At 39.2% G+C, this 12,948-nt stretch overlaps 1 pseudogene; it reads right to left on the bottom strand.

The window, feature by feature from the left end:
• Positions 1-12,625, bottom strand: part of LOC129491569 (large ribosomal subunit protein uL23-like) — a 32,080-nt pseudogene extending 19,455 nt beyond the window's left edge.
• Positions 12,626-12,948: the final 323 nt, after the last annotated feature.

The raw sequence follows: 12,948 nt of genomic DNA, 5'->3' as shown, positions 1-12,948 counted from the left end.
AAACTCGAACAAATCAGTAGGAAAGAAACAAACAACCCCATCAAAAAATGGGCTAAGGACATGAATGGACAGTTCTCAAAAGAAGATATGCAAATGGCTAACAAACATAAATAAAAACACTCAACATCACTAATGATCAGGGAAATGCACATCAAAACCACAATGCAATACCACCTTACCTCCTGCAACCCAAAAATAAAAAAACAGTGGATGTTGCCATGGATGCAGTGCACAGGGAACACTTCTACACTGCTGGTGGGAATGTAAACTAGCATGCCACTATGGAAAATAATGTGGAGATTCCTTAAATAACTAAAAGTAGAACTACCATTTGGTCCAGCAATCCCACTACTAGGTATCTACCCAGAGGAAAATAAATCATTATTCAAAAAAGATACTTGCACACACATGTTTATAGCAGCACAATTCGCAATTGCAAAATCGTGGAACCAACCCACGTGCCCATCAGTCAACAAGTGGATAAAGAAACTGTGCTATATATATAATGGAATACTATGTAGCCATAGAAAGGAATGAATTAACAGCATTTGCTGTGACCTGGACGAGATTGGAGACTATTGTTCTAAGTGATGTAACCCAGGAATGGAAAACTCAACATCGTATGTTCTCACTGATATGTAGGAGCTAAGCTATGAGGACACAAAGGCATAAGAATGATGCAATGGACTTTGGGGACTTGGGAGGAAGAGTGGGAGGGAGGCGAGCAATAAAAGACTACGAATATGGTGCAGTGTATATGGCTTGGGTAATGGGTGCACCGTAATCTCACAAATCACCGCTAAGGAACTTACTCATGTAACCAAATACCATCTGTACCCTGATAACTTATGAAAAAATAAAAATAATAAATGAAAAATAAGGTCGGGTGTGGTGGCTCCTGCCTGTAATCCCAGCACTTTGGGAGGCCGAGGCAGGTGGATCACGAGGTCAGGAGATCGAGACCATCCTGGTTAACATGGTGAAACCCCATCTCTACTAAAAAAAATACAAAAAATTAGCTGGGCGTGGTGGCGGGCGCCTGTAGTCCCAGCTACTCGGGGGGCTGAGGCAGGAGAATGGCATGAACCCGGGAGGCAGAGCATGCAGTGAGCAGAGATTGCGCCACTGCACTCCGGCCTGGGTGAAAGAGCGGGAGTCCATCTCAAAAAAAAAAAAAAAGAAAAGAAAAATAAAATATAACACACCAAGAAGGTAAAGAGATAACCCACAGAATGGGAAAAAAATTATTGCAAACTATCTATCTGACAAAGGATTAATAACTGCAATATATAAGAAGCTCAAACAACTCTACAAGAAAAAAATCTAATAACCTGGTCAAAAATGGCCAAAAAGATTTGAAGATCTATTTCTCAAAAGAAGACATACACATGGAAAGAGGCATATGAAAAGGTGCTCAACATCATTGATAGAGAAATGGAAATCGAAACTGCAGTATGATATCATCTCACTGGAGTTAAAATGGCTTATATTCAAAATACAGGAAATAACAAATGCTGGCAAGAATTTGGAGAAAAGAGGCCGGGCGCGGTGGCTCACGCCTGTAATCCCAGCACTTTGGGAGGCTGAGGCGGGCGGATCACGAGGTCAGGAGATCGAGACCATCCTGGCTAACACGGTGAAACCCTGTCTCTACTAAAAATACAAAAAATTAGCCGGGCGTGGTGGCGGGCGCCTGTAGTCCCAGCTACTCGGGAGGCTGAGGCAGGAGAATGGCGTGAACCCAGGAGGCGAAGCTTGCAGTGAGCCGAGATTGCGCCACTGCACTCCAGCCTGGGCGACAGAGCAAGACTCCATCTCAAAAAAAAAAAGAAAAAAAAAGAATTTGGAGAAAAGGGAACCCTCGTTTACTGTTGACGGCAATGTAAATTAGTATGACCACTATAAAGAACTGTTTGGAGGTTTCTCAAGAAACTAAAAATTGAGCTACCACATTATCCTACAATCCTACTGTTGGGTATATACCCAAGAGAAAGGATATCAGTATGTTGAGATATCTGTACTCCTGTGTTTGTTGCAGCACTATCTACAACGGCTAAGATTTGGAAGCAACCTGAGTGTCCACCAAGAATGGATTAAAAAATGTGGTACATATACACAATGGAGTACTATTCAGCCCTAAAAAAGAATGAGAACCAGTCATCTGCAAGACCATGGATGGAACTGGAAATCACTGTGTTAAGTGAAATAGCCAGGCACAGAAAGACAAACATCGCATGTTCTCACTTATTTGTGGGATCTCAAAATCAACCCACTTGAACTCATGAACATAAAGGCTGGATGATTACTAGAGGCTGGGAAGGATAGTGGGGAGCTAGAATGAGGTGGGCATTGTTCATGGGTACAAACAATAATTAGAATGAATGAGAGCCGCCATTTGATAGCACAATAGGATGACAATGGTCAATAATAATGTAATTGTACATTTTTAAATAACTTAAAGAGTGTAATTAGATTGTTCACAACTCGAAAAATAAATGCTTGAGGGGATGGATGTCCCATTATTTGTGATGTGATTATTTAACTTTGCATGTCTGTATCAAAACATCTCATTTATGTTATAAATATATACACCTATGTACCCACAAAAATTAAAAACTAAAAAATTATAAGACACGACTCAATTTGAATTTTGGGTAGGTAATGTTATTATTTGTATAAATATCTTCCACTACTTGCTTAAATATATTACACACAAATATGCAAATATTGCTTAGCTATACTAAACAGTTGTTCATTGCTCATCCCAATTTTAAACTTTACTATGTTCCTTATATTTTCTTTCAGTAAATCTGACACATTGATTTTAGAAGTATCACAGGATTTACAATAACATTGCACAGATGTGAGGAAAAAAGAATTAAATAAAAATCCTTAGAGGTCATATGGGTTGGTAAGAGTATAAAAGAAAACTGAGTCCCATATGATACATTAAAAACATAAATCAGCATGTACATCTCAGCTCTCACCAGGAGACGTGGCAACCAGATTGTCCTTGGGCTGAGGGTGAAGTCCCTGAGCACTCTGAGACAGACAATGCAAATCAAGTTCATTCTCATTGTGCTTGCTTGACCTTCAAAATTGTGTAAGTCCCTAAGCATATATATAATCATGAGTAGCTGTGGGGAAAATAACACCATTAAATGTACCAAAAGACTGATCACAAATACTGCAAATGCTTAGATCAGATATCTGAAGCAAAGAAAGTGTAATAAAAAATGATTTAAAGAAAATAGAGCTTGATAAATCTGTTTCTTCATCTTCATAATAATGTCAAATTTGTTTTTTTAAAAATAGCATGATTTGTCTACAGATCTTTGTACTCTGGCTTAAATTAAATGTATATACAATTTATATAATACTGGGCTGTTTTATTATTATATTGATAATTTCTTGGTCAACATTACTTTGATCATATTCTATAAATGGCACTGTAAGACCTATGACTGGTTATCAACAATATAAAGTGACTATGAGAGTTTCATGTGATAGATGAAGGAAGGTTGGTTAGTGCAGTGGCAATAGTCAGCAACCTGAGAAACTGAGCTCACAATTTTAGAAAAGTGTTATTCTTTCTAACTAGATATTTCCATGAAAGGAACCTTGTGAAATGCAGAAATGCCAAAAGAATAATTATAAGATAATAACCAAATAATGAAAATACGTCTCAATTTCTCTGACAATTTAACTTAATGCAGGGTGCAGCCAGAATCACAATGTTCGAGACATTTAATTCTTAGCTCATTGAGGAAAAAAAGTAGTAGAACTGTTATTGCAGAGATAAAAGACAGAAATCCTACCTGGTGATAGGTTTTTCTTATCTCATTATTGAAGAATATATGAGCAGGCAGGGCATGGTGGCTCAAACCTGTAATCCCAGCAGTTTGGGAGGCCAATGTTTGAGGATCACTTGGGGCCAGGAGCTCAAGACTAGCCTGAGCAACATAGCAAAATCCTGTCTCTACAATTTTTTTTAAACTAGCTGACTGTGGCAGCATATGCCTGTAGTCCCAGCCACTAGGGAGGCTGAGGCGGGAGAATGGCTTGAGCTTAGGTGTTTGAATCTGCAGTGATCTGTGATTTTGCCACTGCACTCCAGCAAGAATGACAGAGCTACAACCTGTGTACAAATATACACATATTATATATATATTGTCAATGACCAGTCACAGGTCTTACAATGCTGTTTATACAATATGGTAAAAATGATGTTGACAAAGAAATTATCACAATAATAAAAGCCCTGTGTGTTATTTTATAAGTTGTTCATAAATTTAATGTAAATGAGGTAGAGTAATGAAGATCTGTAGACAAACCATGTCATTTATTTTTTTAATCTCAACATAATATAACTTTTTTTTTTTTGAGACAGAGTCTCACTCTGTCGCCCAGGCTGGAGTGCAGTGGCTAGATCTTGGCTCGGCTCACTGCAACCTCTACCACCCTGGTTCAAGTGATTCCTCTTCCTCAGCCTCCCGAGTAACTGGGATTACAGGTTCCTTCCACCGTGCCTGGCTAATTTTTGTATTTTTAGTAGAGACGGCGTTTCACCATCTTGACTAGGCTGGTCTTAAACTCCTGACCTCATGATCCACAGGCCTCAGCATCCCAAAGTGCTGGGATTACAGACGTGAGCCACCGTGCCCAGCCAACATCTGTTTTCTAAAGTGTGCAAGCTCTTTGACCATCATATCTCTGTGCATCACCGTGATAAGATAACCAGAGCAACTGTTTCCACCATGGAGTTGGGAGGAGATAAAGACACATCCTTTGTGCTTCGGGTGCTCTTATCAGGATGAGGGAGGACATTTCACTCTGATTTTATCTCTCTTAAATGTGCAAAGTACAGAGATTTTTATCGTGAATAATTGTAAGAGAAATTAAAAATTCTATAATGTTCAAGGTCATGCAGGTTTTCTATTGATCATGTTTCTTCTTGATATTTTTAAGCCCTGGCCAGTCACAAATGAATATCTCCATCATCATCATTGTGTTCATTTGTGTTTTAACTTTTCCTGATTCCATCCTCTATTTTTTTTTTTTTTTTGAGACGGAGTCTCACTCTGTCACCCAGGCTGGAGTGCAGTGACGTGATCTTGGCTCACTGCAAGCTCCGCCTCCCAGGTTCACGCCATTCTCCTGCCTCAGCCTCCCAAGTAGCTGGGACTACAGGCACCCGCCACCACACCCAGCTAACTTTTTGTATTTTTAGTAGAGACGGGGTTTCACTGCGTTAGCCAGGATGGCCTCGATCTCCTGACCTCGTGATCTGCCCACCTCGGCCTCCCAAAGTGTTGGGATTACAAGCGTGAGCCACCGTGCCCAGCCTCTATCTTTTATTTTGAAGAAGAATAGACACAGAAAACCCTATCCCTACCAAATGCAAAAAAAAAAACCCTAAAATTATAAATATTAACATTTACTGGTCACATTTGTGAATATATATTTTAATTAGAAAATTACAATTTTAAACTTTCAGAGGAAATGGTAGTAATATAAAACAGAGGACATTTTTATAATAAGGAACTCTAATATTTTGCAAATTATTATTCTCTCATCACCAAATAGTGTTACCTAAAGTAATATACAACCAATTTAATAAGTTTAGTTTTAAGAAACACAAAATTACAAAACAATTAATACAATATTTGAAATCATGATGCATATTGCCAGCCTCCCTTCAGGTAAAGTTCTATTAACTCTACAAAAATTTTATAAATGGCAGATGTTACATTTCCAGATAGCTTTGTGGTAACCAAAAAAGGATTTATTAGCAACTTTTATATCACATTGAGACAAAATATTATTTGTGATAAACATCGTTATGTATTTAAAACATCTCATGTATTAAGAAATCATACTTTAGATGGGGCCAAGCTGGCCGATTAGAAGCAGCTGTGGCCGGCAGCTCTCACAGAGAGCAGTGAAAACTGCGAGTGAATTCTGCACTTTCAATTGAGGTATCCAGGTTCTTGCATTGGGACTGACTAGGCAGACAGCTTGACCCACAGGGAGTGAGGAAAAGCAAGCGGGGCGATGGCCCACCCAGGTGTGACATGGAGCTAGGGGAGCCCCCACTCACAGCCAAGGGAGGCGGTGAGTGATTATGCGACTCTGCCCGGGAAACCATGCTTCTCCCACGGATCTTTGCAACCTGCAGATCAGGAGGTCCCCTGGTAAGCTCAGCCATGGCCTTGGGTCTGAAGCACAGAGCTGTGTGGAGTCTCAGTGGAGTGCTCGCTGGCTCACTGGGGCATGCGTGGAAACCCAGGAGTTTTACATCCTCTGCCCCAAGAATTCCAGCAAAGCGAGAGACAAATCTATGCATTCCCCTAGGAAGGGGTCTGAAGCCAGGGGGCCAAGTGACATCATTCTGAGGCCCACTCCCACAGCACCTCATAAGACCCATTGGCTGGGAATTCCAGCTGGCCAGTGGCAGCAGGCTGGAGACAGCCGGAGATGGACCAATTTCGCAGGGGGAGGGCAGCCGCGATGTCTGTGGTTTGAGTTGGCCACTCTAGCCTGCTGGCACCAGGGACCAGGAAGAGTTCCCCATAACACAGCACAGCTGCTGAACCTGATCATGGCCAGGCTGCTTCTTTAAGTGAGACCAAAATCCATCCCTCCTCACTGGACAGGGCCTCCCCATCGGAATTCTAGCAACTCCAGCCAGAGTTCTATGGACAGAACCCTGATTTCTCCCTGAGGTGAAGTCCCCAGGGAAAGGGGTAGCAGCTGTCTCCCCAGTTCAGCCGACTGAGCCTTTCCAGCCTGCTGGCTCTGGAGACTCCTGGGGATCAGCACAGCACACCTGCTCTGCCAAAGGGCAGCCAGACTGCTTCTTTAAGCAGTCCCTGATCCTGTTCCTCCTGACGGGGCAAGACCTCCCAACAGGGGTCTCCAGACACCTCCTACAGGAGCGTTCCAGCTGGCAGCAAGTCAGTATCCCCTTGGACTGGTGCTCCCAGAGGAAGGAACAGGCTGCCATCTTTGCTGTTTTGCAGCCTTCACTGGTGATACCTCCAGATGCAGGAGAGACTGAGGTGACGAGGGTCAAGAGTGGACCCCCATAAAACCACAGCACACCTAGGGAAGAGTGGTCTGACTCTTAAAAACAAATAGAAAACAAAAACAACAATATCAACAAAAAAGACCCCACAAAAGCCCCATTCAAAGGTCAGCAACGTCAAAGATCAAAGGTAGATAAGCCCACAAAGATGAGGAAGCATCAACACAAAAACGGTGAAAACTCAAAAAGGCAGAATGCCTCTTCTCCTCTAAATGATGACAACACCTCCCCAGCAAGGGCACAGAACTGACCCCAGGCTGAGATGGCTGAATTGACAAAAGTAGGCTTTAGGAGGTGGGTAATAACAAACCTCACTGAGCTAAAGAAGCATGTTCTAACTTAATGCAAAGAAGCTAAAAATTGTAAAAGAAATTACAGAAGCTGATAACCAGAATATTCAGTTTAGAGAGGAACATAACTGACCCGATGGAGGTGAGAAACATAACACAAGAACTTCACAATGCAACCACAAGTATCACTAGCAGAACAGGCCAAGTGGAGGAAAGAATCTCAGAGCTTCAAAACTATCTATCTAAGACAGGAAGAGAAAAATAGAGAAAAAAGAACAAAAAAGAATGAACAAAACCTTCAAGAAATATGGGATTATGTAAAAAGACTGAACCTAAGACTGATAAGGGTAACTTGACCCACCACGATCAAGATGGCTTCATCCCTGGGATACAAGGTTGGTTCAACACAGGCAAATCTCTACATGTAATTCCTCATATAAACAGAACTAAACACAAAAGCAACATGATTATCTCAACAGATGCATAAAAGGCCTTCAATAAAATTCAACATCCCTTCATGTCAAAAACTCTCAATACACCAGCTGTTGAAGGATCACACCTCAAAATACTAAGAGCCATATATGACAAACCCACAGCCAATATCATACTGAATGAGCAAAAGCTGGAAGCTTTCCCCTTGAAAACTGGCACAAAACAAGGATGGCCTCTCTCACCACTCCTATTCAACACAGTACTGGAATTTCTGGCCAGGGCAATCAGGCAGGAGAAAGAAATAAATGTATTTAAATAGGAAGAGAGGAAGTCAAATTATCTTTGTTTGCAGATGACATGATCCTGTATCTAGAAAACCCCATCATCTCAGCCCAAAAGCTTCTTAAGCTGATGAACCACATCAACAGAATCTCAGGATACAAAATCAGTGTGCAAAAATCGCTAGTATTTCTATACACCAACAACAGTCAAGTAGAGAGCCAAATCATGAATGAACTTCATTCACAATTGCTACAAAGAGAATAAAATACATAGGAATACAGCTAACAAGTGAAGTGAAGAACCTCTTCAAGGAGGACTACAAACCACTGCCCAGAGAAATCAGATAGGACTCAAACAAATGGAGAAGCATTTCATGCTCATGGATAGGGAATTAATTCATGAAAATGGCCATACTGCCCAAAGTAATTTATAAAAGAATTCAATGCTATGCCCATTAAACTACCAATGACATTCTTCACAGAATTCGAAGAAACTATTTTACAATTCTCATGAACCAAAAAAGAGCCCAAATAGCCATGACAATTCTAAACAAAAAGAACAAAGCTGGAGGCATCACACTACCCAACTTCAAACTATACTATACGGCTACAGTAACCAAAACAGCATGGTACTGGTACAAAAACAGACACATAGACCAATGAAACAGAATAGAGAACGCTGAAATAAGACCACACACATACAACCATCTGATCTTTGACAAACCTGACAAACACAAGCAATGGGGAAAGGATTCCTTATTTAATAAATCACGTTGGGAAAACTGGCTAACCATATGCAGAAAACTGAAACTAGACATCTTCCTTACACCTTATACAAAAAAAAACTCAAGATGGAATAAAGATTTAAACATAAGACCTAAAACCATGAAAACCCTGGAAGAAAACCTAGGCAATACCATTCAGGACATAGGCATGGGCAAATACTTTATGACTAAAACACCAAAAGCAATGGCAACAAAAGCCAAAATTGACAAATGGGATATAATTAAACTAAAGAGCTTCTGCACGGCAAAATAAACTATCATCAGAGTGAACAGACAACCTACAGATTGGGAGAAAATTTTTGCAATCTGTATAACAAAGGGCTAATATCCAGAATCTACAAAGAACTTGAACAAATTTACAAGAAAAAAACAACCCCATCGAAAACTGGGCAAAGGAAACGAACAGACACTTCTCAAACGAAGACATTTATGCAGCCAACAAACATATGAAAAAAAAGCTCATCAACACTGGTCATTAGATAAATGCAAATCAAAACCGCAATGAGATACCATCTCACACCTGTTAGAATGGCGATTATTAAAAAGTCAGGAAACAACAGTTGCTGACGAGGCTGTGGAGAAATACGAATGCTTTTACACTGTTGGTAGGAATGTAAATTAGTTCAGTCGTTATGGAAGACAGTGTGACAATTCCTCAAGGATCTAGAACTAGAAATACCATTTGACCCAGCAATCCCATTATGGGGTATATACACAAAGCATTATAAATTATTATACTATAAAGACACATGCACTGTATGTTTATTTCAGCACTGTTCACAATAGCAAAGACTTGGAACCAACACAAATGCCTATCAATGATAAATTGGATAAAGAAAATGTGGCACGTATACACCATGGAATACTATGCATTTATGTCCTTTCCAGGGACATGGATGAAGCTGGAAACCATCATTCTCAGCAAACTAACACAAGAAAAGAAAACCAGACCAGGAGCACTGTCTCACACCTGTAGTCTCAGAACTCTGGGAGGCCGAGGTGGGGAGTTTGAGACCAGCCTGGCCAACATGGAGAAACCCCGACTCTACTAGAAATACAAACAATTAGCCAGGCATGTTGGCACATGCCTGTAATCCTAGCTACTTGGGAGGCTGAGGCAGGAAAGTCACTTGGACCTGGGAGGCAGAGGTTGGGGTAACTCAAGATCATGCCATTGCACTCCAACCTGGGCAAAAAGAGTGAAATTTTTTCTCAAAAAAAAAAAAAGAAAAAGAAAAAAAGAAAATCAAACACTGCAGGTTCTCACTCGTAAGTGGGAGTTGAACAATGAGAACACATGGACACAGGGAGGGGAACATCACACACTGGAGCCTGCCGGAGGGTGGGAGGCTGGGGGAGGAATAGCATAAGGAGGAATACCTAATGTAGATGACAGGTTGATGGGTGCAGCCAACCACCATGGCACGTGTATACCTATGTAACAAACCTGCATGTTCTGCCCATGTATCCCAGAACTTAAAGTACAACAAAGAAAACTTTACATAAATGCATAAAGTCTAGAACAGCTAACATATTATAATGAAATGTCAACTATAATCACAGCTCAAAGAGAACACCATAAAATTATGAAGGGCTTTCCACAAATCTCTAAATTTATGTCCTCATAAGATTACATTTCTATTTCTTCTTGAATAATTTCCTTATTTTAGCTATGATTTAGTGATAGTAAGATGGTAATTATGAGGAGAAAATTCTAACACTCCGTTGAGAAAATTCTGCCTCATTTCACCACACACCTGAGTCTTAAGCAGTCACTTCTAATGTAGCTGAATAATACTAACCCAGCTGAGTCTATGAGTTGAATCCATGTATGTGAGATAAGGCCCCCAAGGCGTGGTAATAAGCTGGGAATGCCATCAGCTCATCTTCCTTCAGGTCTATATTTGTCATTGTCACTTGTAGAAGCAGGACAGCCCTGGCATTGGGGTTGTTAGAAACAGAGAGTATCAAAGGGAAAGCTGAACTTCCCTAATTTTTGGGAAACAGCAGATTGGAAACAGATGGGCTCCAGCGTTTTCCGTGCGTGAGGTCATTGTCCCAGGTAGCCTTGTCAGGACCACATTTCTTGTCAGCAAAACAGAAGTCAAACGATATTTCTACCTTCCAAGACAGTAGAACACAATGTCAGATTTTCTCATGGATTCCCACAAGTTCAAGAAAGTTTCATGGCCTTATTTAACTGCTTAAGCATTTCAACTAAAAAAATTATTTGTCTTTCAAATACACAGGAATCTGTTTGGAAAAATTTTAACCAGAAAAAGTCAGAATTCTAAAGTAAAAAATGCATCAGGACATCAAAATTTTTTACAGCTTTTAATTTAGATGTCCAACAGGGAAAAAACATTCTCTGAAGTTTGCTTTTATACCATTAAAGACTTATTTTTTATTACCAGCAATACAGGGCGACTCACTCAGGTTCAATCTTGAAGGTAAACTTTAACTTAAGTTTTGGCTAATTTTTAAGCATTTATCAGTCACCTACCATGATATCATCTCAGAAACCAAAATCTCAATTTAATTTAGACCTTCAAAATATTAAAACAAAAGGTTAAATGCTTCAAAATAATATTCATGTAGAGGCTTACATATGTGGAGCAGGAATCTCCATGTATTACAAAGTTTATGAGAACATAACAAATGTTGATACACACATTAATTCTGAAATAAAAACTTACAACAAATAAACCTATAACAAATCAAGAAAATTTTGTAGGTTACACATTTTATGTCTAAAAATATAGGTATTAAACACTCAAGGATGGATAAAAGAAGAAATCACAAGAGAAAATAGAAAATATCTAGAGACAAATTAAAAATATGAAATACCAAAGAGATACATCAAAAACCATAGCATAAGGGAAAGATTTATAGCTATAAATGATTATAAAAAATAAGATACCAAATCAACAACTTTACTCGTAAGGAGCTAAAAACAGAGGGAAAAAGAGGGACAACTAAAAGAGGGACAACTAAAAGCTAGTAGAATCTAATAAATGATGAAGATAGCAGTGGAAAGAGGGACTACTCAAAGAGGGACAACTAAAAGCTAGTAGAATCTAATAAATGATGAAGATAGCAGTGGAAATAAGTGAAATCGAGAACAGAAAAACAACATCAAAAATCAACAAAGCAGAGTTTGTTCTCTGAAAAAGGTCAAAACTGACAAAACTTTATCTAGATCAAGTAAGAAAAAAAGGGAATACTCAAATTACTAAACTCAAAAATAAAATAGGTACATTACTAACAAATTTTTGGAGTAAAAAAAGGATGTAGGAGAGGACCATAAGGAACTATACACTAAAAAATTGAATAACTTAAATAAAATGAACAAATTCCTAGAAACAAAAAACCTACTAAGACTGAATCAGAAAAGTTGAATAAACCTATTCAGCAAGGAGATTCAGCAGGAAGATGGCATCAGTAATCAGAAACCCAGCAACAAAGAAAAGCCTGGACCAGATGGCTTCACTGTTGAATTCTACCCAACGTTTAAAGCAGAATAAACACCAGTTTTTCTCAAACTTTTTCAAAACGTTGAAGAGGAGGTAACATTTTCTAACTTATTCTATGAGGCCAGTATTACCCTGACACCAAGCCAGACAAAGGTACCATAAGAAAACTACAAACAAACATCCCTCACAAATGCTGATGCAAAAATCCTCAACAAAATACCAGCAATACCAATTTTGCAGTACATTAAAAGGATTATACACTATGAATGAGCATAATTGACTCCTGAAATAAAAGTATGTTCCAACACATGAAAATCAGCGTAATATCACATTAACATAAAGAAGGAAAAAACCCTCATGTGATCATCTTAATCAAAGAAGAAAAAGCATTTGTCAAAATTTAACCCACATTCATGACAAAATGTTCTTAATAAGCTATAAAAAGGAATAAAGCACCTTAACATAAGGTTATATTAAAAAAAAACACACAGCTAACAAAATAATGAGACCGAAAGCTTTTACCCTAAGAGCAAAATCAAGGATTCCTGCTTTTACTACTTCTATTTAATACAGTACTGAAGGTTCTAGTTAGTTAAAACA

This window comes from Symphalangus syndactylus, chromosome 4 (assembly GCF_028878055.3).
Source record: "Symphalangus syndactylus isolate Jambi chromosome 4, NHGRI_mSymSyn1-v2.1_pri, whole genome shotgun sequence".
Taxonomy (NCBI): domain Eukaryota; kingdom Metazoa; phylum Chordata; class Mammalia; order Primates; family Hylobatidae; genus Symphalangus; species Symphalangus syndactylus.
This window is presented reverse-complemented; position numbering and strand designations above follow the sequence as displayed.